A 26,233-nucleotide genomic window follows, 5' to 3' on the forward strand; every position below is an offset into this window, starting at 1 on the left:
AACTTCAGAGTGTTTTCTATCCAAATTTACTGATTATATGCATATTCTAGCTTTTACGGCTGAGTTGCAAGCAGCTTAATTTGGGCATGTTTTTCAACCAAGCTACCCAATACTGCCCCCTACCCCAAAGAAGTTAACCAGAACTGATAAAGCCGGAGAGAAGGTCCGCTCTAGCAGGCAGGGAGGAGCCGTACTTTGAGCGAGTGACACAGGGAGGAGGCAGCAAGAGAGAGCAACCAATCAAGACTCACGTTACTGTAGATTAATAGCTGCCATAGCTGGGTTATTTATCATCAAATATGATTGTAGTACCAGTCTTGACCAGACTGAGGCTGCAGTGCAAGCGCTTTCTAATCCTACATATAACTCTTCATAATATTAGGTAGCACCCTACCTGTTGGTTCTTTTAGTTCCGTCATTTTAATTCAATTTTACATTGACTAAGTATCTATTTTTTGCCACACACAGAGCAAGGCTCTGACTGTAGCCTATTGCCGCTTTGATGACTCACAATTGGCCAACAACAAGCTACACTCTCGTGAAAAGCAAGAGCAGCAGCATAAATTATGCAATTTCTCTCTCCCTCTCTACAGCAGCGTTCGGGTCTGTACAGGCCCTTTCCGGATAAGTCAGTGAAAATGTACACATATCCGAGACAATCATATCAGATCCAACCCAGACCCGTGATATTAATTAGAATTCTGGATCGGGTCTCGGGTACAGGTGGAGCCGTGAAAACATTGGTGCGCATCCCATCCATGTTATAACAGCTTCAGTAAACTAAATGTTATCAGTGTAGTGGGGGAGGCTGGGTTTGTCTTTTCCCAAGCATCAATTCCAGGGAAATGTCACTCATTATGACCAGAGATGTTTTGCTATACAGACAATGGCATTCTGGTTAGACCACAATTCAAGTAACGTTCTCTACAAAAGACACATTTGTACCCCACAAGTCAAGAAACACAAGAAGGACAAAGACCGTGTGGCTACAAACCAGAAGCAGGGAACACATTTGACTGCGTGGAAGTTTCACTACACTATATTTCTGATGAATGATTGGCCAACAAATACATTGACCACTAGTAGTCTTCTCATAAAACACTGGCAGCCCACTGGTGTGTGGGTAAGTCTCAATGGAAAAGCACCACTAGACTTCTGCTAGAGCTAGACTACTGCTCTCCCTACAGAGACAAGCATGATGGAATAAACGTACCACGCAAATATTTTATAAGGAAAAATACAAAAAGCACTTAAATAGTTCATTTCACGTTGACATAAGAACACAGAGTGAAAAACTGGGGCTACAGTGAAAGCCTAATTAATTACCAGGCTTACGTTGGATAAAGCTTTCAAACTCTAGGTGGCATTCCGCAGTCCCCCTATAGTCTTTTCAGTCTCCTGAGGGGGATAGGTTTTGTTGTGCCCTTTTCACAACTGTCTTGGTGCGCTTGGACCATATTAGTTTGTTAGTGATGTGGACACCAAGGAACTTGAAGCGCTCAACCTGCTCCACTGCAGCCCCGTCAATGAGAATGGGGGCGTGCTCGGTTCTCTTTTTCCTGTAGTCCGCAATCATCTCCTTTGTCTTGAGCACGTTGAGGGAGAGGTGTTGTCCTGGCACCACACAGCCAGATCTCTGACCTCCTCCCTATAGGCCGTCACGTCGTTGATCAGGCCTGCCACTGTTGTGTCATCGGCAAATTTAATGATGGTGTTGGAGTCGTGCCTGGCCGTGCAGTCATGAGTGAACAGGGAGTAAAGGAGGGGACTGAGCACGCACCTCTGAGGGGCCCCTGTGTTGAGGATCAGCGTGGCAGCGTGTGTTGTTACCTACCCTTACCACCTGGGAGCTGCCCGTCAGGAAGTCCAGGATCCAGTTGCAGAGGGAGGCGTTTAGTCCCAGGGTCCTTAGCTTATTGATGAGCTTTGAGGGCACTATGGTATTGAACGCTGAGCTGTAGTCAATGAATAGCACTCTCACATAGGTGTTCCTTTTGTCCAGGTGGGAAAGGGCAGTGTGGAGTGTAATAGAGATTGCATCATCTGTGGATCTGTTAGGGCGTTATACAAATTGGAGTGGGTCTCGGGTTTCTGGGAAAATGGTGTTGATGTGAGCCATGATCAGCCTTTCAAAGCACTTCATGGCTCCAGACGTGAGTGCTACAGGTCAGTAGTCATTTAGGCAGGTTACCTTAGTGATCTTGGGCACAGGCACTATAGTGGTCTGCTTAAAACATGTCTGTAATACCAACTCGGACAGGTGTTCGGAGCATGCTAGATAGCTAATTAGCACAGGTGGTCACATCTTGTCTTCCGTAAACAGGTGCTGTAACATGGAGATATGGCCATGGGGGAACACTAGTCCTAACAAGGTGTGTATCAATTTAAAACATGTTTTAAATTATTATTGTTATTGACTCGTGTAATGTAATGGAACTGAGAGTCATGATCAAGGGCTGTTGGATACTGTCTCCACCATTGGCTAAAACAATGACAATTTCAGAAGTTACTGACCACTGTAAAATGCTTTTTAAAACATCAGTAATATGATTTGAAGTGTCCTCATTCCAATTACAGGGACTCAAAAGAATCCTGTATTGTTATTTTTCGTCACTACCTCCCCGAGTCGGGATTGGATCATTTGCATGCCTACTGCCTTCCTTGGATGTGGTAGCCGTTTCTCAGGCAGCCTCTCCGGAATCGAACACTGATTCCCAGTTAGCCCTGGTCACCATGGTAGGCACAGAAACTACCATCAAAAGTTGATAGGGCAGACATTCGAATGACACGCCAGTGCTGCAAAGGATTACCAAAAGCGGGTGCGCATGTCCCCGAAGGTCAGCACTTGTTGGCACATCTTAGCACTAGAACTGCCACAGTTGCAAGTAACATTGGAGTAATCAGTGGAACCATAACTGATTTAATGAGCCATTCACAGATTCCCTGTACCGACCATGTGTACTTAGACTTGCATGTATTCATCTTTTTTTGTGAAAAAGAGTGTCAGGATCAACCAGGTAGAGCATGAGGGAACAGTCTCTAAAAGAGGCACAGTTGATGAGGGCCCTTCCAGGATGGATCACGTATGCCAATTGGTCAGGAGTGAGACTGATAGACCATCCTCTCGGTGTGTCCTAATACAGAGAGTGAGAACCAGGAATGGAAGTACTACAGCCAGACCCCAATATCTGTCTGCACTATCACTACGGCCAGGTAAAATAACTAGACCCTCCCCAGACGGCAGAGACAGACCCAGAGGACGCTGAAACAATGTTCACCTGCTGAGAGTGAGAATCCAGGCGTGGGAGAATGAATACATAAAATTTCACTTAAAATCATAAAAATTACAACAGAATACAAATAGGTCTAATGCAAATAAGTGTTATTTCATGAACAATAAGTTTAAAGAGGTCATTATAGAAGTTTATTAATGTGCTAAGTCCCCTGGAGTGACACCATCTTCATGTCACACTAACAGGCTGACCACACCGCTCACGTCGCGTGCGTGTTGCATAATAAATTTAGAAATCTGTGTTATTCAATTATTGCACCCACACTGCTCAGGCGCGTCAATGAGCATCTGCGTTGCCAAGGGCTAAAATAGAAGTCCTTTCTATTTCTGATGCAGATCACGCTGCAAGTCCTGCCTCTCCCATCTCCTCATTGGTTTATAGAAGCAGGTACCCACGTGCCATCTCATTGGTTATACCCACATGGGTGATTGAAAGATGAACTGTGTTGCTGCTCAGTGTAGTAATGCTATGAAAGTTTAGATGCTAATCACCATGTTAGTTCAAAGACGAAAAAGCCTGGAAGGAGAGATGACTAGAAACAATTTGGTTGACCGTTTTATGTGTGGATTAATTGTCAGGAGTAGAGGACCTTGTGCATTTCAGGTAAAATAACAACTCAATGTTTATATCCCAGGACAAATTAGCTAGCAACAGCAAGCTAGCTAAATAGGACAAATTAGCCAGCAAGTTTAAGCTAACTAGCTAAATTGCCATAAAGGTTTAATGCTTTTCGACCTGTCCCCAAATTAATGTCATTGGTTCAGAGTTTGTTTTGATATTTTAACCTGAGTGTTGTGATCGCGTTTGGTGTAGGTGGACAAAATAAATGTATGGACAATGGCGCATACACACAGCCGGTTTGGGTTCCGTGTAAGGGGAAAAAAGCTCTCACTCCGAGGGAAATCTCAGACTGTTGGTCCATTTTGGGCCTTATTGTTTATACAAATTATTTCCATATCTAAATTAAAAAGGCATCACATCAAAGGACTAAGAAACAGACCCCTTTTATGGCAGAGAAGTGCAATGTTTTGAGAAATATTTCTGATGTAGAGCTTACAAATTTGTTCAAGACATGTGCTCCAGCCATGTCTGTACTTCCTTATTGCAGAATCCTGCCCAGCACAATGGTGCCCAAATGCTGGTTCATTGTTTAATCACAGAATTGTGTCACACTAAGTGGACATTGATTACATTGATTGCCTTAAAAGCAATCAGAACTATTTGGAAATATCATGAATAGACTGGGGGACTATTCTTTCATGAAATACATGTTACAAATAAAAGAATAGGTGAAGGGAATATTATTCATTTTTTTCATTAATTTACTTAAGTTCAAAGTTTCACTACCTTACCTGGGAACAGTCACACCATTGAACAATTGTCACGGTTGGTTCATTGTAAAAAAAAAAAAAACTCATTATACACTGCATGAATTGACTAATGATTCAAGTTAAAAATAAAAAATTAAAATCTTTTAGTATTGTATAACAATTTTGCCATTATGGATTAAAATGAGTGTCTAGTCAACTACCCATATCAAGTTTTGATTTCAACTTTTAAAGAAGGAATTGTCTCCCGACCTCGAATTTCATGAGGTTTTCTTGAAAGTGGAAAATGACAGGTGCTTAGATCAAACGATATGGACGAATCAGAGTTAGCAAATCTCAGGCCATATTACCTTAGCAATCGAGATAGTGATGCATTGACAGCATACTGGCATACTCACTATGCAGATTCGGTTGCAAAACGTTTCGTCAATCGTTTACATTACTAAGCAAACGAGAGTTTCGATTGGACAAATTCAAGTAGGTCCCTCCCCATTTCGTTCCGTTTACTGTTTGCCTTCGTTTGGTTTCTTACACCGTAAACGTTTTCTGATGCAAGACGTAATGAATCCACTTCTAGCTCAGTGCCATCAATATCAGTCAACGGTGGATTTATCGGTCAGATCAAGTCATAAAAACATTCAGTAGGCTTTAAATACAAACGGGCACCTCTGTCGATACTTACTCACACGACATAGCCTGCGGCAATGTCCGACTCAATGATTTACAGTCGATGCAAATGACTTAGCCAGTTAAAACAAATGCAAAATAACTCCGATATCGATGTTAACAATTTAGCTAAAAATAATCCAAAATAAGCCATCGATTTGATGTCTCATGATTGACCGGTCACGCGATAACGAAAGTACATCCCCATTGAATTCGGTTCTGTGGCCCACTTCAAAAGGTATTGTATCGAATTTTATTCACAAATAACATATCTACAAACGTTTGCTTCTTTAAATTATTATAAATATAGACAGCTAAACTTAAATCTTACCTGTTTAATGTCTGCTGTTATAGTTACCCCAAATAATAAAATTTAAAAAATCAGTGTCAGAGGGCTGAGTCAGATCCGTAATAAACTTTATCCGCTCTTCTTAGGACGGACGCTGTCTGCAGTTTGGTAGGAAGGAAAATCATGCGCTGTAATTATTCGATCACGTTGCGTAGACTAGACTCAAGAATGACACTGATATAAGTCCTTAACCATTAAGCAATTGCACAACCGATAACTAACGGTTTATTCTCTATAAAACCGAAATTCAGGTATAGTTGTTCCCGGCCAAAGTTGATCTCCTACCCTCTTCATCTATCGCCATCTTTACCCGCGGGGTACGCTGGGTAATCCTAGGAATCCCCACGCACTGCGCGTCCTGACGTTTATGATATTCTGGAAATGGGATGGCAGGTGGGCTCTTCCAATTTTGCGCTAGCTGCAGCACTTCATAGGCCACTAGTTTCATGGTACACATCATATGAGTGAGGTGCTATTTTTGATATCAATTGAAGTACATTCATGTCATAATAGGCTAAAGGGTTACATTTTAAACGTTGATAACAAAGTGCCCAAAGTCTACTTTATGATGTCAATTAAATTAGGCCTACTGCCCAACATAGGCTATTTAAGCAATAAGGCCTGAGGGGGTGTGATATATGGCCAATATACATACCATGGCCCAGGGCTGTTCTTAAACACAGCACAACAGAGTGCCTGGAAACAGCCCTTAGCCGTGGTGTATTGGCCATATACCACAAACCCCTGAGGTACCTTATTGCGATTATAAACTGTTTACCAACTTAATTAGAGCAGTAAAAAATACATGTTTTGTCACACTCATGGTTACTCTTTTTTTGTATGGGCATTAGCACAGTATACCTGATCACAATTCTAGTTTCAAGACAGCAGCAATTAGAAAAAAACTAAAAAGTAGCTTTTGCTGATTTATTGGTGCATTGAACCATGTCCCGCGCTGTAGTTTAAAAACTCTGTAGATAATGCTGAAACGATGACATCATATCTGAATTTCTCCATCTTTATGCATCTTCACCATTGATCCCAAGTGGAAGACAAAACAATAATTCATAATTGTATTCACAGGATAGGCAATCCCCAAATATTTCAAGTAATATCTGAAACGTAGGCTACTGCAAGAATCTTTGTTTTTTGGACAAAATGAGCCAGAACAAAGCATTGGGAGAAAAGAGGCTACCCAATTCTGATATTTTTTCCACTGATTGGTCTCAGCCCTTTTCACACCAGCTATTTTTCAGATCTGATCTGATTGGTCAAAAGCCAATTATTGAAAATAAGATCAGAATTGGGCTGCCATTGTAAACGCAGTGAGGGTCCTCTGGGCTCCTGATGTGTTACACATAGAGGCTGAGCAGCAGGTGGCAGTCTCAGATCCTAGTTGACACATTTGTGGCTCCATGAGCAAAGATGAGCACTCCTCAGAGCAGAAAACCAGTTCAGCTAACTTCATCAATGATTGCTCATTCCAGGCACCCTGCCATTTTTAAACTGAATCAATTATTACACAGGGGTTGGCAATGGTATAGGCTATATTTGGACAAATAAAAAGTGTTTTAAAATGTTTATTTTACTAGGCAAGTCAGTTAAGAAGAAATTCTTATTTTCAATGACAGCCTATGAACAGTGGGTTAACTGCCTTGTTCAGGGGCAGAACAACAGATTTGTACCTTGTCAGCTCAGGGATTCGGTCTTGCAACCATTCATTTACTAGTCCAACGCTCTAACCACTAGGCTACCTGCCGCAGAATGATTAACCACTTTACGATTATATACGATTAAAGTAGGTACATTATATAAGGCACTTATGGTTGTCTCAGAAGTCATTGTTTAGAATCACTAGTTCTACAACATTTCAAACAATGTTGTCAACAGCACCTTGCCATACCCTCTAGTAAGACAATTAATTAACCTGCATTCATCTTTCAACAGCACAAAACAATGCTACTGGAGATGCAGCTCTCTCTATATTCTAATGTGCTGGTTGTTGTTTGGTTTCACCAGGTGAGGAGGCCCTTTCCTGTCAGGCTCAGCAGGAGGTTGCATACTAATGCTCTACCTGCCTGTTAGAAGTGCAGACAGCTGACCTGAGAACAGAAGGTAGAGAACACATGTCACGCCATAGGTATCAAAGTCCACTGGCCCAGCACTTCAGCAAGCCTCACATCATGACGGGGAGCAGGCTGGTGAGTGAGTCATTTGCATTTTAGGTGGAGGAGCTAGAAAATGTTTGAATGAATTAAAAACAATGAGTCATCATGAATAATTTCCCCCAGCACATGAGAAAACCAGCAAACCAGATCGTTGTGATCAGTGTGTCTCCTCATCAAACAAAATCCTCTCAAATCTGCACAGGTAGGTGGGTGGTTGGTGGTGGGGGGGGTAGCAGCAGAGAGAAGCGGATTACTGTAGTTGAGATATTGTTTATTTAGGAATAATTAAGAGTCGCATGAAAAGGTAAGTGCTTTCAAAATACAATATGCAATTTCATGGTAGAACATGCCCAAAAACCTTTCACAAAGCTCTGTAGGCGTATTACTGAAAACATAAACTGCAAGGTCAAAACAAACTTTTGGTAACACGGCAGCCTGTAATTAATGGCAGTTTGGTAATTCCGTTTTTTGTGTGTTAAAAACAGCAGAGGAAACCATTGTACCATCACCCAGGCTTTGTTTTTACTGGTGGTGGAACAAGTACAGTTGTCATACTTGAGTAAAAGTAAAGATACCTTCATAAAAAAATTACTTAAGTAAAAGTGAAAGTCAGCCAGTAAAATAATACTTGAGTAAAAGTCTAAAAGTATTTGGTTTTAAATATACTTCAGTATTATAGATAGCCAGGGGCACACTCAAACTCTCTGACATAATTTACAAATTAAGCATTTCTGTTAAGTGAGTCCACCAGATCAGAGGCAGTAGGGATGACCAGGGATGTTCTCTTGATAAGTGTGTGAATTGGACCATTTTCCTGTCCTGCTAAGCATTCAACATGTAACAAGTACTTTTGAGTGTCAGCGAAAATGTATCTTTAGGAATGTGGTGAAGTAAAAGTAGTACTTTAAAGTATTTTTACGTAAGTACTTTGAACCACAGAATTTTACTACAACAACCTTTTAGATACATTGAGGATGTAAGCATATTACGTGTAAATACACTAAGCTGCTAAAATGGGAATTTGTTTTTTTTATATTTTTCTTTATGTTTAAAAGAGAATACAATTATAATCAAACTAGACCAAACCTAAACTAGAATCCATTCCACAATAGGCAATTATGATTATTTGTGTTAACTAGAAAGGAAGGGTTATATTAGTGTGCCACACATAAAAATATAAACACATTTTGATTCTAATATTCTCATATGAAGAGGCAGCATGAACCTTGAGAGAGTCGTCGTTTCCCCTTTTCACACCAGCAGGTTCAGCCCCCGGCTATGTTTGTTTTCCTTGGTTGGAAAACGCTCTGGCTTGCTGGAAAACCCATTCGTGGCACAGCGGGAAAATCTGCTCCTCTTCCGCTGTAGTGTAGTGTGACAGAGCTTCATGTCACTAATGTGGGTAAGGCAGAGTGACAGAGCCTGCCAGATCCTTTCCCCTGTTGTCTTCTGATGGAGTGTCATTATGGTTTACAAAACCCACATGCCTGTTCCGCTCAAGTGGTGGCAAGGCTACTATAAACAACTATTTGCAATTCTCAACATTTGAAGTGTTACAAATTGTTATTCACCAACATAAACAATGACTGATTGGCTATATAGCTTGTTGAATGGAGGTTTCAGAGCTCTCAGACATTACATTTCACAGAAGAGGGATTGAATGTAACCCCTGTGTCACTCCTGGACATCTCTAATAGGATTAAATTGAGACAACAGTTACATGCCGCCTTCAAATAAATGAGAGGAAATTCACTATATTATCTCTATATCTAGCATTACCAGACATAACCACAAGGGGAGGATAGGTAGCAGAAATTCCTCTCCTAATTGTTGATTAGCATGGGGGGGGAGTGGGGGGGGGTCGGTTGGGCTCACTTAGGGTGACGTGACGATGTCTCATAGGTATTTTTTTAAGGTCTATGTCCCTAGAGGATAATGTGTGATAGCAGTGCAGCAGCTGGAGCTTTCTCCGGTTATCACTCATTTTTTCATACCTCCATCCCATTCATTTTTCCCTTAGGGATTTGACCCTATTACAAACACTGTGAGTATATAAGTTCTTGCACACATATACCCTTTAATCATATGTCATTGGAAAGCTTAGATTCACACCTATCCTTCAGACTTTTACGGTTTTCTTCCGTCGAAAGTCGAAAGAGAGTCGGACCAAAATGCAGCGTGGTTAATTCGATACATGTTTAATACACAAAAAAACACGAACAATACAAAAACAAGAAACGGACTGTGAAAACCTATACAGCCTATCTGGTGACAATAACACAGACAGGAACAATCACCCACGAAACACTCAAAGAATATGGCTGCCTAAATATGGTTCCCAATCAAAGACAACGAAAATCACATGCCTCTGATTGTGAACCGCCTCAGGCAACCATAGACTTTTCTAGACAAGCCTACTAAGCCACAATCCCAAAACCTACGAAAAACCCCCATACACAAACACACCACAAAATAAACCCATGTCACACCCTGGCCTGACCAAATAAATAAAGAAAACACAAAATACTAAGACCAGGGCGTGACAGAACCCCCCCCCCCCAAGGTGCGGACTCCCGGCCGCACACTAAAACCCATAGGGGAGGGTCCGGGTGGGCGTCTGTCCATGGTGGCGGCTCCGGCTCGGGACGTGGCCCCCACTCCAACCAAGTCTTAGTCCCCCTGTAACGCGTCCTTTGATTGGCGACCCACGCCGCCGACCTAGGCTTAATAACCCACACCAAGGACCCCACTGGACTGAGGGGCAGCTCGGGACTGAGGGGTAGCTCGGCACTGAGGGGAAGCTCGGCACTGAGGGGAAGCTCGGCACTGAGGGGAAGCCCGGCACTGAGGGGAAGCCCAGTACTGAGGGGAAGCCCAGTACTGAGAGGAAGCCCAGTACTGAGAGGAAGCCTAGTACCGAGAGGAAGCCCAGTACTGAGAGAAAGCTCAGGCAGGTAGTTGGCTCTGGCAGATCCTGGCTAGCTGGTGGTTCTGGCAGATCATGGCTGACTGGCGGATCCTGGCTGACTGGCGGCTCTAGCTGCTCTGGCTGCTCCATGCAGACTGACAGTTCTGGCTGATCCATGCAGACTGACAGCTCTGGCTGATCCATGCAGACTGACAGCTCTGGCTGATCCATGCAGACTGGCAGCTCTGGCTGATCCATGCAGACTGGCAGCTCTGGCTGATCCATGCAGACTGGCAGCTCTGGCTGCTCCATGCAGACTGGCAGCTCTGGCTGCTCCATGCAGACTGGCAGCTCTGGCTGCTCCATGCAGACTGGCAGCTCTGGCTGCTCCATGCAGACTGGCTGCTCCATGCAGACTGGCTGCTCCATGCAGACTGGCAGCTCTGGCTGCTCCATGCAGACTGGCAGCTCTGGCTGCTCCATGCAGACTGGCAGCTCTGGCTGCTCCATGCAGACTGGCAGCTCCCTGCAGACTGGCAGCTCTGACTGCTCCCTGCAGACTGGCAGCTCTGGCTGCGCTGAACAGGCAGGAGACTCCGGCAGCGCTGGAGAGGAGGAAGGCTCTGGAAGTGCTGAACAGGCGAGGCGCACTGAAGGCCTGGTGCGTGGTGCTGGCACTGGTGGTACTGGGCCGAGAACACGCACAGGAAGCCTGGTGCGGGGAGCTGCCACCGGAGGACTGGTGTGTGAAGGTGGCACAGGATGGACCGGACCGTGAAGGCGTACTGGAGAGCCTGAGAGCAGGACTGGCACAGGACGTGCAAGGCTAGGGAGGTGCACAGGAGGCCTGATGCGTGAGGCTGGCACAATCTTCACCAGCCGACTAACACGCACCTCAGGACGAGTATGGAGCGCTGACCCAGGTGCCATCAAATCCCCGACAAGCTCCATCGGGCGAATATCGTACCTAAAGCACCAAGCTAGCAACTCCCTCATAACTCTCTCCTCCACTTTCCCCATTAACTCCTTCACAGTCTCTGCTTCACTCGCCTCCAACACCGGCTCTGGTTCTGGTCTCCTCCTTGGCACCTCACGATAAACAGGGGGAGTTGGCTCAGGTCTGAACCCTGACTCTGACACACTCTCCCTGAAACCCCCCAAGAAATGTTTGGGCTGACTCTCGGGCTTCCTTGCCAACCATGTTCCCTCGTATCGCCTCTTCAACTCCATTCTCCTATAACCCTCTTCGCACTGCTCCAGCGAATCCAAGGCGGGCTCCGGCACTCTCTCTGGGTCAACCGCCCACCTGTCTATTTCCTCCCAAGTCGTATATTCCAAACTTTGTTTCTCCTGCTGCCGCTGCCTGTCACCACGCCGCTTGGTCCTGGTGTGGTGGGTGATTCTGTTATGGTTTTCTTCCGTCGAAAGAGAGTCGGACCAAAATGCAGCGTGGTTAATTCGATACATGTTTAATACACGAAAAAACACAAACAATACAAAAACAAGAAACAGACCGTGAAAACCTATACAGCCTATCTGGTGACAATAACACAGAGACAGGAACAATCACCCACAAAACACTCAAAGAATATGGCTGCCTAAATATGGTTCCCAATCAGAGACAACGAAAATCACCTGCCTCTGATTGAGAACCGCCTCAGGCAACCATAGACTTTTAGACCATAGACCATAGACAATCCTACTAAGCCACAATCCCAAAACCTACGAAAAACCCCTATACACAAACACACCACAAAATAAACCCATGTCACACCCTGGCCTGACCAAATAAATAAATAAAGAAAACACAAAATACTAAGACCAGGGCGTGACACAGACACATTTTCGGAATGTTCAGATGGACAGTACTTTGATTTTTTACCTCTAGGGTACATTTCAGAATTACCTGTATAAATAGCTTTAAAAAGGCAATCCTGTTACATTTTAAACTTTGTTTGACATGTGATTCTGAAAGCTCATGAAATTACCTTTCAAATTATATATAATATACAGTAACCAACTTTGAAAGCATCAACTACAACTATTGTTTAAAAATACCCCATATTCTGCCATTGACATTAGGATGTTGGAAGCTTAGCCATATGTTTTTGGATTGTAACTTTTGTGACAGAGGCACCACATTTCACACAAACAGTTAAAACAGGTTAAAAAATGTTTTTGTAGATACAGGGCCATCGCAGGATTCAAGCATTAACCACACAGAAGCCTTTTTCCAATATTGCCGACTTATTGGATGAATTTTGCATGACCATACCTGTATAAAATATAGTAGTATGCCCAATAATATAGTAAAATGGTCATAGTGATGTAGAATACACAACCAAATGAGCCAGGAGTGCCAGATATACAAAGATGTTAAATTATTCACACAAATGTGGTAATAATGTGCACAAAAAGCTGTCCGAATCGCTGATTTCTGATTTCTGTTGTGATCCTTAATTGAAATATTTAATATTCAAACATTTACAATTTATTTACACATGTAAATAGTCATGAATTTAAGCTGATTAAAACGACATACAATGTTATCCTATTAACTGTTTTCATTATGAGAACTATAAACCTTCTACGTATATTCCGTTACCATGTAGTAAATCTGATGTTGGGCCTGTTAAGGCCAATTATATTACTTTTAGTATTCTATTAACAGACCAATCTGCTGTGGCCTCATCGTAAGAATAGATCTTAATTTAGACTGTGTAATGGTTTCCTGCTCTCATCATAAAGATATTAGGTTAAAACTTATTGGCATTCCTATTGAATTTGACATTGTAATGTATGCAGCAATTGTATTTTTTATGAAAACAGTTAAAAGGACAACATAGTATATCATTTGAATCAGATCACATGCATGACTCTTCACATGTACATATCCATTTTAAATGTTTGAAGATGAAATTTTGCAATTAAAGATACAAAAATAATGAGAAATTGGCAATTCAGACATCTTTTTGGGCACATTCTTCCCAAAATTCTGTGAGTGATTTAACATCTTTAAATATCTGGCACTCCTGGCTCATTTGGTTGTGTATTCTACATCACTATGAAGATTTTAAGATATTAATGGGCATACTACAGTTATATTTCATACAGGTATGGTCATGCGAAATCTATCCAATAAGACCCCATTGGGTTGTTTGGCGGCCATATTGGAAAAGGGCTTCTGTGTGGTTAATGCGTTAATCCTATGATGGCCCTGTATCTACAAATCATTTTTTTTTAACTGTTTTAGCTGTGTGTTTGAAATTTGGTGCCTCGGTCGCCAAATGTAACAATCCAAAAACATACCATATTTGAATAAGCGGAACTCCTAGGAGAAATATTGGATGATCAGTTATCATGGTCAAATCATATTGACAAGTTGTGGAAGTGGGGTGAGGTACAGTACCTTCAGAAAGTATTCATACCCCTTGACTTTTTCAAAAGGTTGTGTTACAGCCTAAATTTAAAATGGATTACATTTATATTTGTCACTACACACAATATACCATACTGTCAAAGTGGAATTGTTTCGAAATTATTACAAATTAATAAAAAAGTATATGCTGAAATTTGACGTGTCCCTTAAACGAGATGGCCGAATGAACTGAGAGTTCCGCAGCAAGTAATTTCCAATTCTTAATCTTACCTCCACTTCAAGTTAAACCCATTAGCTTTAGTAAAAAAAAAAAGCCCTGGCGGCTACAAAAGGCGACATTACATGTGACATTGTCACCCGGACTCCAGCAATTGCCGTGGAAAAAGTCTTCAAGAAACAGCTAGCTTCAGAAAAAGCATAACCATCAACGCGGGGCGAATCTTATCCATGGAAAACTCACTGACAAGACACCATGGAAACATTAGCATCTGCTAAAAAGAAAATAGGGGGCGAAGGAATAACTTTGTTATATTAAACCTGTCCGGAAAAGAAGAGGGAAACATACCACTGATCCGCTACCTGCAAGACAAACTAACCGAGTGGCTTCACCTGTCCACCGACAGGCCCATAGAAGTCGAGAGCTCACCGAGCACTGAGGCCCCCAGTCTACCATACCTTTCCTGAGATTCACCGACAAGGAACAATTCCTACAGGCGGCGAAAATCAACACCATACAGTGGGAAACGCAAACTCACCTTCCACCAGGACCTGTCAGCTGGAATACCTAATTGACCGAGGCATCTTCAGGGGATTCAAATACCCAAACGAGCTCAGGATTCTTCACCAAGGAGCACTGCGACACTTTAAAATTCCAGAAGAGGCTAAATGTTTTTTGAAGGACAATCCTGGCCACTGAAAAATGGACCAATAACTAAAAGCGATTACCAATGGAGGTAAGACAACATATAGCCGCAGTCCAATGACCCACCCGCCCAGCTAAATGTCATTATAGTCGTCTATATCTTATTTATTTTAGCTGAGAGGGATATAGGCCAACCTCGGACAACTAACGTTTTAGCCTACTTGTATTTTCTCTTTTATTTCAAGTGAGAAAATTATCCATTTACAGCTTTTCATCTTGTCTGTAGAACATAAGCTAATTGGTTGACAAAGTGATCAGATACTGTTAATTTATATTAGGCCTATAGCCTACTTTTTTATTTGTATTTCTTACATAGACCTTCACCATTGAGAGCCTGTCGATTACGACACATCTACAGACCTAACGAGAGGCTCAGTGTGTCAATTTTATGCCAATGGTTATGACCACTTTATCCTGTTTTATTTCGTTTTAATAATAACAAATAACTTATCCTATAGATCCCTCTCAGTGATTTGCTCCCTCATGTCTGTTTTATTTAGTCCAAACGATTAGGCTTATGTCCTTTTGGGGGATGTATTTGTTGGCTGGTCTATTGATTTTATTTACGCCATTTCTCACTCTCTTTTTTACTGTGGTCTGGATGGGGTGACGTTGACACTTAACTTACTGCGGGGCAGAAAGGACGAGGCCTTTTGTTCTCTCTCGGGAGATGTTGGGCGTTGCGAAAACGGGAAAAAGAAGTGTGACTGAGAGTGGGGTCAACAGATCCAACAGGATATGTCGAGTTGTTTGGGAACTCGGCTGGGGTGTTCAGAGATTGTTATTTTATGTACACCGTTTCTTTTTCTTTTATGTGATCAGAGCTGTAACTATTATCCACCTATACCCAGAGATGACTTGCACTAGAGTTCGATTACTGTGCGAAGACGTTGACTAGTACCTTAAATCTACTGACATGGAACTGCCATGGGCTAGGTCATGCAATAAAACGGGAAAAAATACTATGTGCTCTCAAAAAGGAAAAAGCAGACAAGAGACACACCTCTGTGATGCTGAACATGCTAAACTCCACAGAGCTTGGGTGGGACAGGTGTATTTCTCATCTTTCAAATCAAACAGTAGAGGCACGGTCATACTTATCCATGAACATGTTCCATTCATAATTGACAAATGTCCAGGGGGGACATGTATTCTGATAACTGGGTGACTGTATGGGCAAGCAATTACTATCTTAAATATACACTGCTCCAAAAAATAAAGGGAACACTAAAATAACACATCCTAGATCTGAATGAATGAAATATTCTTATTAAATACTTTTTTCTTTACATAGTTGAATGTGCTGACAACAAAATCACACAGAAATTATCAATGGAAATCAAATTTATCAACCCATGGAGGTCTGGATTTGGAGTCACACTCAAAATTAAAGTGGAAAACCACACTACAGGCTGATCCAACTTTGATGTAATGTCCTTAAAACTAGTCAAAATGAGGCTCAGTAGTGTGTGTGGCCTCCATGTGCCTGTATGACCTCCCTACAACGCCTGGGCATGCTCCTGATGAGGTGGCGGATGGTCTCCTGAGGGATCTCCTCCCAGACCTGGACTAAAGCATCCGCCAACTCCTGGACAGTCTGTGGTGCAACGTGGCGTTGGTGGATAGAGCGAGACATGATGTCCCAGATGTGCTCAATTGGATTCAGGTCTGGGGAACGGGCGGGCCAGTCCATAGCATCAATGCCTTCCTCTTGCAGGAACTGCTGACACACTCCAGCCACATGAGGTCTAGCATTGTCCCAGCCCAGGGCCAACCGCACCAGCATATGGGCTCACAAGGGGTCTGAGGATCTCATCTCGGTACCTAATGGCAGTCAGGCTACCTCTGGCGAGCACATGGAGGGCTGTGAGGCCCCCCAAAGAAATGCCACCCACACCATGACTGACCCACCGCCAAACCGGTCATGCTGGAGGATGCTGCAGGCAGCAGAACGTTCTCCACGGCGTCTCCAGACTCTGTCACGTCTGTCACATGTGCTCAGTGTGAACCTGCTTTCATCTATGAAGAGCACAGGGCGCCAGTGGCGAATTTGCCATCTTGGTGTTCTCTGGCAAATGCCAAATGTCCTGCACGGTGTTGGGCTGTAAGCACAACCACCACCTGTGGACGTCGGGCCCTCATACCACCCACATGGAGTCTGTTTCTGACCGTTTGAGCAGACACATTCACATTTGTGGCCTGCTGGAGGTAATTTTGCAGGGCTCTGGCAGTGCTCCTCCTGCTCCTCCTTGCACAAAGACGGAGGTAGCGGTCCTGCTGCTGGGTTGTTGCCCACCTACGGCCTCCTCCACGTCTCCTGATGTACTGGCCTGTCTCCTGGTAGCGCCTCTATGCTCTGGACACTATGCTGACAGACACAGCAAACCTTCTTGCCACAGCTCACATTGATGTGCCATCCTGGATGAGCTGCACTACCTGAGCCACTTGTGTGGGTTGTAGACTCCGTCTCATGCTACCACTAGAGTGAAAGCACTGCCAGCATTCAAAAGTGACCAAAACATCAGCCAGGAAGCATAGGAACTGAGAAGTGGTCTGTGGTCACCACCTGCAGAACCACTCCTTTATTGGGGGTGTCTTGCTAAATGCCTAAAATTTCCACCTGTTGTCTATTCCATTTGCACAACTGTTAGGAAAATTATGATTAAATGACTGAACAATAGTCTTATTTTAAATTAAACTGTAACTAAGTAAACTTATACTCTGTTTTATTATATCTGATTAACAATATGAGTTCATAAGAAGGGATTGTGTGACACGGACAAGGAGTAATTAAAGTTAATGAACACCATTCCAACTAGGAAGAAAGGAATGATTTGTGGATTAAGTAAACAGATAAGGTAGTTAACCTATGGTTGAACCGACGAAACTGAGCACTGTGGTGTTTTAGATAAGGCAGTGAGTGCATTCCTAGGTTTACTGTTAATTAGAACTGTCAGCTAAGTGGTGATCGATAATGGTGAGGAGTCAAAAGTTAATTCAGTTGTGTTGTGTGTCTTGTGTATGTGTTAGTGAGTTGGAATGAACTTTGAATGAACTTTTAAAGTTCCCTTTGTCCCGGTCTAGAGGAGGAGATTCATTTTAGAAGCAATGAAATGACGTCATGTTATTGTATATAAACTGTTGCTCGTGGTAACGTATTATTGAAAAGACTGGTCTCCGTCTATTTTATGCAAACAAGAATCTTATAAATTCTCATAAAATAGATTAAGGGAATTCAATTAATGAAAACATATTGGAATAACTAAATTACAGTAACAACAACAGCATGTGAAATGTATTGTCAATCAGTGTTGCTTCCTAAGTGGACAGTTTGATTTCACAGAAGTGTGATTGACTTGGAGTTACATTGTGTTGTTTAAGTGTTCCCTTTATTTTTTGAGCAGTGTATATGCCCCTAACACTGATTCTTCTGCTTTCATGTCGAAAATGATAACCCTGTTCAATGAGCATTGTTTTTCCTTTGGAGTTCTGGCTGGAGATTTTAATTGTACCCTCAATTCAAGTCTGGACAAATCAACTCAAGGCCCCACCACAAACCCTAGATCAGCAAAGATGTTGAACTCTCTTACTAAAGAGATGGGACTGATAAATATCTGGAGAGCAACTAATAGCTCATCTATGGACTATACATACTTCTCCAATGTCCATTACACCTACTCTCGTATAGATTACATTCCATTCCAAAGATTTTCTTACATGTCCTACAATCGGACCCATAGCTCTTTCAGAGAACGCCTTTGTCCACCTCTGCTTTGACCTCTGTAAACACATCCCAAGGTCAAAGTGCTGGAAATTCTACACCTCCATGTTATCAAACAAAGCATTCCATACATTTGTTACTACATTGATAGACAACAAAGACTCTCCTGTTTCTCTGGCCACAATGTGGGACGATGCCAAAGCCACAGTAAGAGGTCATGTAATTGCATATGCTTCCTTTAGGAAAAAATAAATGGAAGCACACAGGTTAGATCTTGAGAGGGAGCTGAAACGCTGTGAAAAAGTACATAAAGAACCCCCAGACAGCTCCTCCTGGAGTCAACTTCAAGCAGCTAAACTAAACTTGGACTATACTCTGGAGATTTAAAAAAATGTTTTCTTTACCAAACAGAAATTCCATAAGTATAGCAATAGGCCTAGCAGATTGCTTGCTTACCAATTTTTTAAAAAGAGCAGTCAGGGCGTACAGTCATGGAAATCCAAACAGCAGATGGCGGGGTCACATATGATCCAAATTAGATCAATTTAACTTTTCATGATTTTTACTGCAAATTATATACATCTGAGAGAAAGCATACAGATGCAGAACTCCCTTCCTTTCTAGAGGGAATCTCGCTAGCAAAACTATCAGAGACCGACCAAGAAGATCTCAACTCCCCCTTCACTCCTGAGGAGGTCCTAAAGGCAATTACCTCCATGCCACCTAACAAGTACCCAGGCCCAGATGGATTTCCCAGAGAGTTCTACAAAGCTTTTTTGCCCCAGCTTCATGCCAATGCTGGCTGATTTTTGCAAAAACGGAGCTCTCCCAGATTCTATGTACACAGCCCACATTACAGTGTTGCTCAAAAAAGACAAGGACCCTCAAAAAAGACTGGTACTCTTCTGATAACCTTCACCGTCTTTCAAATCTAATTTTATTTGTCACATACACATATTTAGCAGATGTTATTGTAGGTTTAGTGAAATGCTTGTGTTCCTAGTTCAGACAGTGCAGTAATATCTAACAAGTAATGTAACCATTTCCCAACAACCACCTAATACACACAAATCTAAAGGGGTGAATGAGAATATGTACATATAAATATATGGCTGAGCGATGGCCGAGCAGCATAGGCAAGGTGCAATAGTATATACACATGATATGAGTAATGTAAGATATGTAAACATTATTGAAGTGGCATTGTTTAAAGTGACTAGTGATCCATTTATTAAAGTGGCCAGTGATTGGGTCTCAATGTAGGCAGCAGCCTCTCTGATTAGAAGCTGTTTTTCAGTCTTTCGGTCCCGGCTTTGATGCACCTGTACTGACTTCGCCTTCTGGATGGTAGCGGTGTGAAACAGGCAGTGGCTCGGGTGGTTGTTGTCCTTGATGATCTTTTTGGCCTTCCTGTGACATCGGGTGCTGTAGGTGTCATGGAGGGCAGGTAGTTCTGACGTTTTGCCTGTTTGATTGCCCTACCTTGCCATGGTTAAATGCAGTGGTTTGCGCTTTCAGTTTTTCCGTGTGCTGCCATCTATCCACGGTTTCTAGTTTGGGTAGGTTTTAATAGTCACAGTTGGAACAACATCCCCTATACACTTCCTGATGAACTGATTCACTGTGTTTACGTCAATGTTATTCTCAGAGGCTACCTGGAACATATCACAGTGCACGTCATCAAAACAATCTTGAAGCATTGATTCCTATTGGTCAGACCAGCATTTAATAGACCTTAGCATGGGTACTTCCTGTCTGAGTTTCTGCCTATAGGAAGGGAGGAGCAAAATGGAGTCGTGATCTGACTTGCCGAAGGGAGGGCGGGGGAGGGCCTTGTAGGCATCTCGAAAGGGGGAATAGCAGTGGTCGAGTGTTTTTCCAGAGAAAGAACTACAGTCAATTTGCTGATAGAACTTCAGTAGCTTTTTCCTCAAATTTGCTTTGTTAAAATCCCCAGCTACTGTCACGACTTCCGCCGAAGTCGGTTCCTCTCCTTGTTCGTTCGGCGGTCGACGTCACTGGCTTTCTAGCCATCGCCGCTCCATTTTTCATGTATCCATTTGTTTTGTCTTGTTCCCTGCACACCTGGTTTTCATTTCCCAATCAAATCATATGTACTTATTCCTCTGTTCCCCATCATGTCTTTGTGTAGGATTGTTTTGTGTTACGTGGTGTTTGTTCGCATACGCTGGTTTGTTCCGTGTTTTTTTGTTCCACGAAGATTGTTACTTTTAACTTTATTCAAGCTGTATCTATTTTTGCGCACTTACACTTTTTGCCTAGTTTTGGATGAAGGTTTTTGACGCAGTTGCATCCTACTGTTATTTTCTCCTGCCAAATAAAGTGTGTGCCTGTTCACAACTCTCTGCTCTCCTGCACCTGACTTCTTCACCAGCAGCACCCAGCCTTAACAGCTACAATAAATGCAGCCTCAGGATATGTGGTTTCTAGTTTGAATGAAGTCCAGTGTAGTCCCTTAAGGGCCGTCATGGTATCGGCTTGAAGGGGGAATATACATGGCTGTGACTGTAACCATAGATCATTCTCTTGAGATGTAATACGGTTGGCTTGATTGTGAGGTATTCTAGGTTGGGTGAACAAAAGGACTTCAGTTTCTGTAAATTATCACAATCACACCATGAGTAGTTAATCATGAAACATACACCGCCATCTTTATTTGTCCCGGAAAAGTCTTTATTTCTGTCCTGCGAGATGTACTGAGAACCCAGCTGGCTGTATGGACGGGGACAGTATATCTCAAGAGAGCCATGATTCCATGAAACAGAGTATGTTACAGTCCCTGATGTCTCTCTAGAAGGAGATCCTCGCCCTGAGCTCATCTACTTTATTGTCCAGAGACTGAACATTAGCGAGTAATATACTCGGAAGTGGTGGATGGTGTGCATTCGTCCTGAGTCAGGTTAGAAGTCCACTCTGAATACCTCTTCTCCGTCGGCGGCGTCTTGGAGCAGCCTCTGGGATAAGTTAAATTGCCCTGGGGGGTTACGAACAATGGATCCAATTCGGGATAGTCATATTCCTGGACCTAATGCTGTTGAGTTACCGCTGCTCATATATCCAAAAGTTAATTAGGGCTGTATGTAATAACGCAAAAAAAATGTTCTGGGCTAATAATGTAAGACATAACACACAAAAAAATACTGCAACGTTGCTTAGGAGCTAGCTAGAAGCAGAGCTGTCATGTCTGTCGGTGCCATCTTGCCAATGATATTATGGATCAAGTAAACTAACAGAAGGCCCCTGTCCTGCTGTCTTCACTGGTTGCTGAGAAAGCGTTTGACAGGATGGAGTGGAGTTTTCTGTTCTCAGTCTTAAAAAAGTTCAATATGGGCCAAAACTTTATTAAATGGATTAAGTCCCTATATTCTCATCCAAATGCCATGGTGACTACTAACGGTCTGAATTCTGACAGATTTCCTTTGGGACGTGGCACAAGACAAGGATGCTCGCTGTCCCCCCTGCTCTACTTATTGAGGAGGAGCAATCCTCTACTTATTGAGTTGATAAGGAGCAATCCAAGTATTATGGGTCTGCAGGCGGCCTTCAGCACAAGATTTCGCTCTCCGCGGTTGATGTCTTGCTTTACATATCCAACCTTCAGAAATCCCTCCCATTTTAGACACAATTGCTCAGTACGGCAAGTTTTCAGGATATAAGATACATTTTAACAAATCCATTGTTTGCCCTCTCAATCTTACACTCACCAGCTCTATGAAGACACTCTGTCTGTTCCAGTGGAAGACACAGGGGTTTCAATACCTTGGGATCTTTGTAATACCAGATTTTAATTGTCTTTTCAAGAAAAATTATATTCCATTCTTGGATCGATCAAGAATGATCTCCGAGGGCTCCCGAGTGGTGCAGTGGTCTAAGACACTGCATCGCAGTGTTAGAGGCATCACTACAGACTCTGGTTCGTTCCCGGGCTGTATCACAACCGGCCGTGATCGGGAGTCCCATAAGGCGGCGCACAATTGGCCCAGCGTCGTCCGGGTTAGGGGAGAATTTGGCCAGAGGGGCTTTACTTGGCTCATCGTGCTCTAGCGACTCCTTGTGGCTGGCCGGGCACCTGCAGGCTGACCTCAGTTGTCAGGTGAACAGTGTTTTCTCTGACACATTGGTGCGGCTGGCTTCCGGGTTAAGCGGGCGGGTGTTAAGAAGCGCGGTTTAGCGGGTCATGTTTCGGAGGACGCATGACTCGATCTTCGACTCTCCCGAGCCCGTTGGGGAGTTGCAGCGATGAGACAAGATCGAAATTGGGGAGAAAAAAGGGGGTAAAATACACCAAAAATATTTTTACCTGGATCGCCCTCCCAGTTAGCTTAGTCGGAGGAATCAATGTTATCCGTATGAACATCTTCCCTAGATTTTAACTATTTATTTCACATGCTCCCATGCTATCTCCCAGTTTCCTTTTTCATAACAACAAACCAGAGCATCACCAAATTGATATGGCGCAATAAAAAAATCTAGGATCAATTTCTCCACTCTATCGAAACCTGAATCTAAGGGTGGCCTTGCCCTTTCCTGCCTTCAATTGTTCTACTGTTCTGCCCAAAGATGCTACATGCTAACACGGATCACAAAGAGACAAGACTCAATGTGTATTCAGATAGAGGCCCAATCCTGTGGTTCATTGCCCCTAAGCTCAATTATATTCATTAATAACTTTAGTGAGGTGGGCAACATATCCAAAACCTTTGTGATTTACAGAACCCTACTAGCATAGAGGGACTGTAGGAAATACCTTGGCATTTCCTCCCAGATATGCTCCTACTCGCCTATAGTATGCAACCCAGACTTGCCAAAATCCCTGAGTGATGCCAACTTTAGTCTTTGGTATACTCTAGGGATCAGGACCTTTTCAGACCTGTTTCAGCAGAACACAACTACACTGAAATTCTTTCAAGAGCTCTCAGTGAATTCAATATATCGTCAAATTAGACACGTAATTTCCTCATTCACTTCCAAGGGGAGGTTTAGAGCTCAGCTGAATAGGTTGAGACCCTTCTTGCTCCAGCACAATCCATCAAAGGCAAAATATCTACAGACTCCTTTCTGAGAATGTTGGCTCCTGCTTTACTCCTTTGAAAATAATCTGGGAAAAGGACCTTTGTCTGACTATCAGTGATGAGTTATGGGCGGATGTTTGCGACAGGGTATACTGCTCCCCTACTAATGAAAGAATCTAACTATACATTTTTGTACAAAAAGTGGAACCTATATGCCTGTATTGGAGTTGTAGAGAGATTGCCAAAATCTGGTAATCTATATATACTGCTGCACAGAAAATACTAGATGTACAGTTTGATATGACCCTGTGTCTCTATCTTCTTAAATGCCCAGCAGGACTTTGTTCTTGATCCCGACAGAGAAAATGTGTTTATGACTACCACATACTTTGCTAAGAAATGTTTTCTCCTACTGTGGGCTTCTAATTCTTCTCCTACATTTAAAATGTGGATTGACCAGATTGTTAACTTTTTCCCCTCTTGAAAAGCTCACTTATGACATCCACAAGAGACAGCCCAGGTTTGATCAACTCTGGTCTCCACTACTCAACTATATTTCAAATTTGACAGAGTGAACGGGATGATTAGGGAAATGAGTGTATATACATGTTGTGTAAGGTGCTGTAAAAACGAATTATTTGCTTGTTGTCTCAGCTAAAGCTGGAAATAGCTAACATGATCACAGCACTTAGCTAACATGATCACAGATAGTGCTGCTGCAAATGTTTTTGTTTTGTTTTATAGTTTATTCTATTATTTATGTATGCCACATCTGTGAATGTGGAACGTGTTTTGGGTGTTGATTGAAATACAAAAATACTTAATGTTTAATTGAAGGGGGAAAAAGGTGAAATGTCTTGAGTCAGTTATTCAACCCCTTTGTTATGGCAAGCCTAAATAAGTTCAGGAATAAACATTTGCTTTACAAATCACATAATAAGTTGCATGCTCACTCTGCAATAATAGTATTTAACATGCTTTTTGAATGACTACCTCATCTCTGTACCCCATACATACAATTATACAGTGGGGAGAACAAGTATTTTCAGTGGCAGGGACTGGGAGACTAGTCAGAATCGAGGCAAAGATGAACGGAGCAACGTACAGAGAGAGACCCTTGATGAAAACCTGCTCCACAGCACTCAGAACCTCAGACGGAGGTGAAGGTTCACCCTCCAACAGGAAAGGTTCACCCTCCCTAAGCACACAGCCAAGACAACACAGGAGTGGCTTCGGGACAAGTCTCAATGTCCTTGAGTGGCCTAGCCAGAGCCCAGACTTGAACCCGATTGAACATCTTTGGAGAGGCCTGAATATTGCTTTGCAGCAACGCTCCCCAACCTGACAGAGCTTGAGAGGATCTGCAGAGAAGAATGGGAGAAACTCCCCAAATACAGGTGTACCAAGCTTGTAGAGTCATACCCAAGAAGACTCAAAGCTGTAATTGCTGACAAAGGAGCTTCAACAAAATACTGAGCTAACATGAAAAGGATCTGAATTCCTATAAACTCAGCAAAAAAGGAAACGTCCTCTCACTGATAACTGCATTTATTTTCAGCAAACTTAACATGTGTAAATAATTGTATGAACATAACAAGATTCAACAACTGGACATATACTGAAGAAGTTCCACAGACATGTGACTAACAGAAATGGAATAATGTGTCCCTGAACAAAGGGGGGAGGTCAAAATCAAAAGTAACAATCAGTATCTGGTGTGGCCACCAGCTGCATTAAGTACTGCGGTGCATCTCCTCCTCATGGACTGCAGCAGATTTGCCAGTTTTTGCTGTAAGATGTTACCCCACTCTTCCACCAAGTCACCTGCAAGTTCCCAGACATTTCTGTGGGGAATGGCCCTAGCTCTCACCCTCTGATCCAATAGGTCCCAGACGTGCTCAGTGGGATTTAGATCCGGGCTCTTCGCTGGCCATGGCAGAACACTGCCATTCCTGTCTTGCAGGAAATCACTCACAGAACGAGCAGTATGGCTGGTGGAATTGTCATGCTGGAGGGTCATGTCAGGATAAGCCTGCAGGAAGGGTACCACATGAGGGAGGAAGATGTCTTCCCTGTAACGCACAGTGTTGAGATTGCCTGCGATGACAACAAGCTCAGTCCGATGATGCTGTGACATACCGCCCCAGACCATGACGGACCCTCCAAATCGATCCCGCTCCAGAGTACAGGCCTCCGAGTAACGCTCATTCCTTCAACGATAAACACAATCCGACCATCACCCCTGGTGAGACAAAGCCGCGACTCGACAGTGAAGAGCACTTTTTGCCAGTCCTGTCTGGTCCAGCAGCGGTGGGTTTGTGTCCATAGGTGACGTTGTTGCCGGTGATGTCTGGTGAGGACCTGCCTTTCAACAGGCCCACAAGTCCTCAGTCCAGCCTCTCTCAGCCTATTGCGGACAGTCTGAGCCCTGATGGAGGGATTGTGCGTTCCTGGTGTAACTTGGGA

The 26,233-nt window shown here is 43.1% G+C and overlaps 1 protein-coding gene and 1 long non-coding RNA gene across 7 annotated transcripts in view; one reads left to right on the forward strand and one right to left on the reverse strand.

The window, feature by feature from the left end:
• Positions 1–6,010, reverse strand: part of tjap1 (tight junction associated protein 1 (peripheral)) — a 78,783-nt gene extending 72,773 nt beyond the window's left edge. For 2 of the 5 annotated variants that reach the window (XM_042323516.1, XM_042323514.1), the window contains exon 1: positions 5,619–5,989. The gene's annotated coding sequence lies outside the window, so the exon portion shown is untranslated. Of the gene's footprint in view, positions 1–5,618 lie in introns of all 5 variants that reach the window. The other 3 variants (XM_042323511.1, XM_042323512.1, XM_042323513.1) reach the window with 2 other exon arrangements.
• The window catches only part of LOC112252894, a 33,062-nt gene continuing 11,960 nt past the window's right edge, over positions 5,132–26,233 (forward strand). Inside the window, exons 1-3 of one of the 2 annotated variants that reach the window (XR_006083641.1) lie at positions 5,132–5,525; positions 7,656–7,837; positions 7,928–8,006. This is a non-coding gene — a long non-coding RNA (uncharacterized LOC112252894). The other variant, XR_006083642.1, reaches the window with a different exon arrangement.

Source organism: Oncorhynchus tshawytscha, linkage group LG06, assembly GCF_018296145.1.
Source record: "Oncorhynchus tshawytscha isolate Ot180627B linkage group LG06, Otsh_v2.0, whole genome shotgun sequence".
In the NCBI taxonomy this organism is placed as follows: Eukaryota; Metazoa; Chordata; class Actinopteri; order Salmoniformes; family Salmonidae; genus Oncorhynchus; species Oncorhynchus tshawytscha.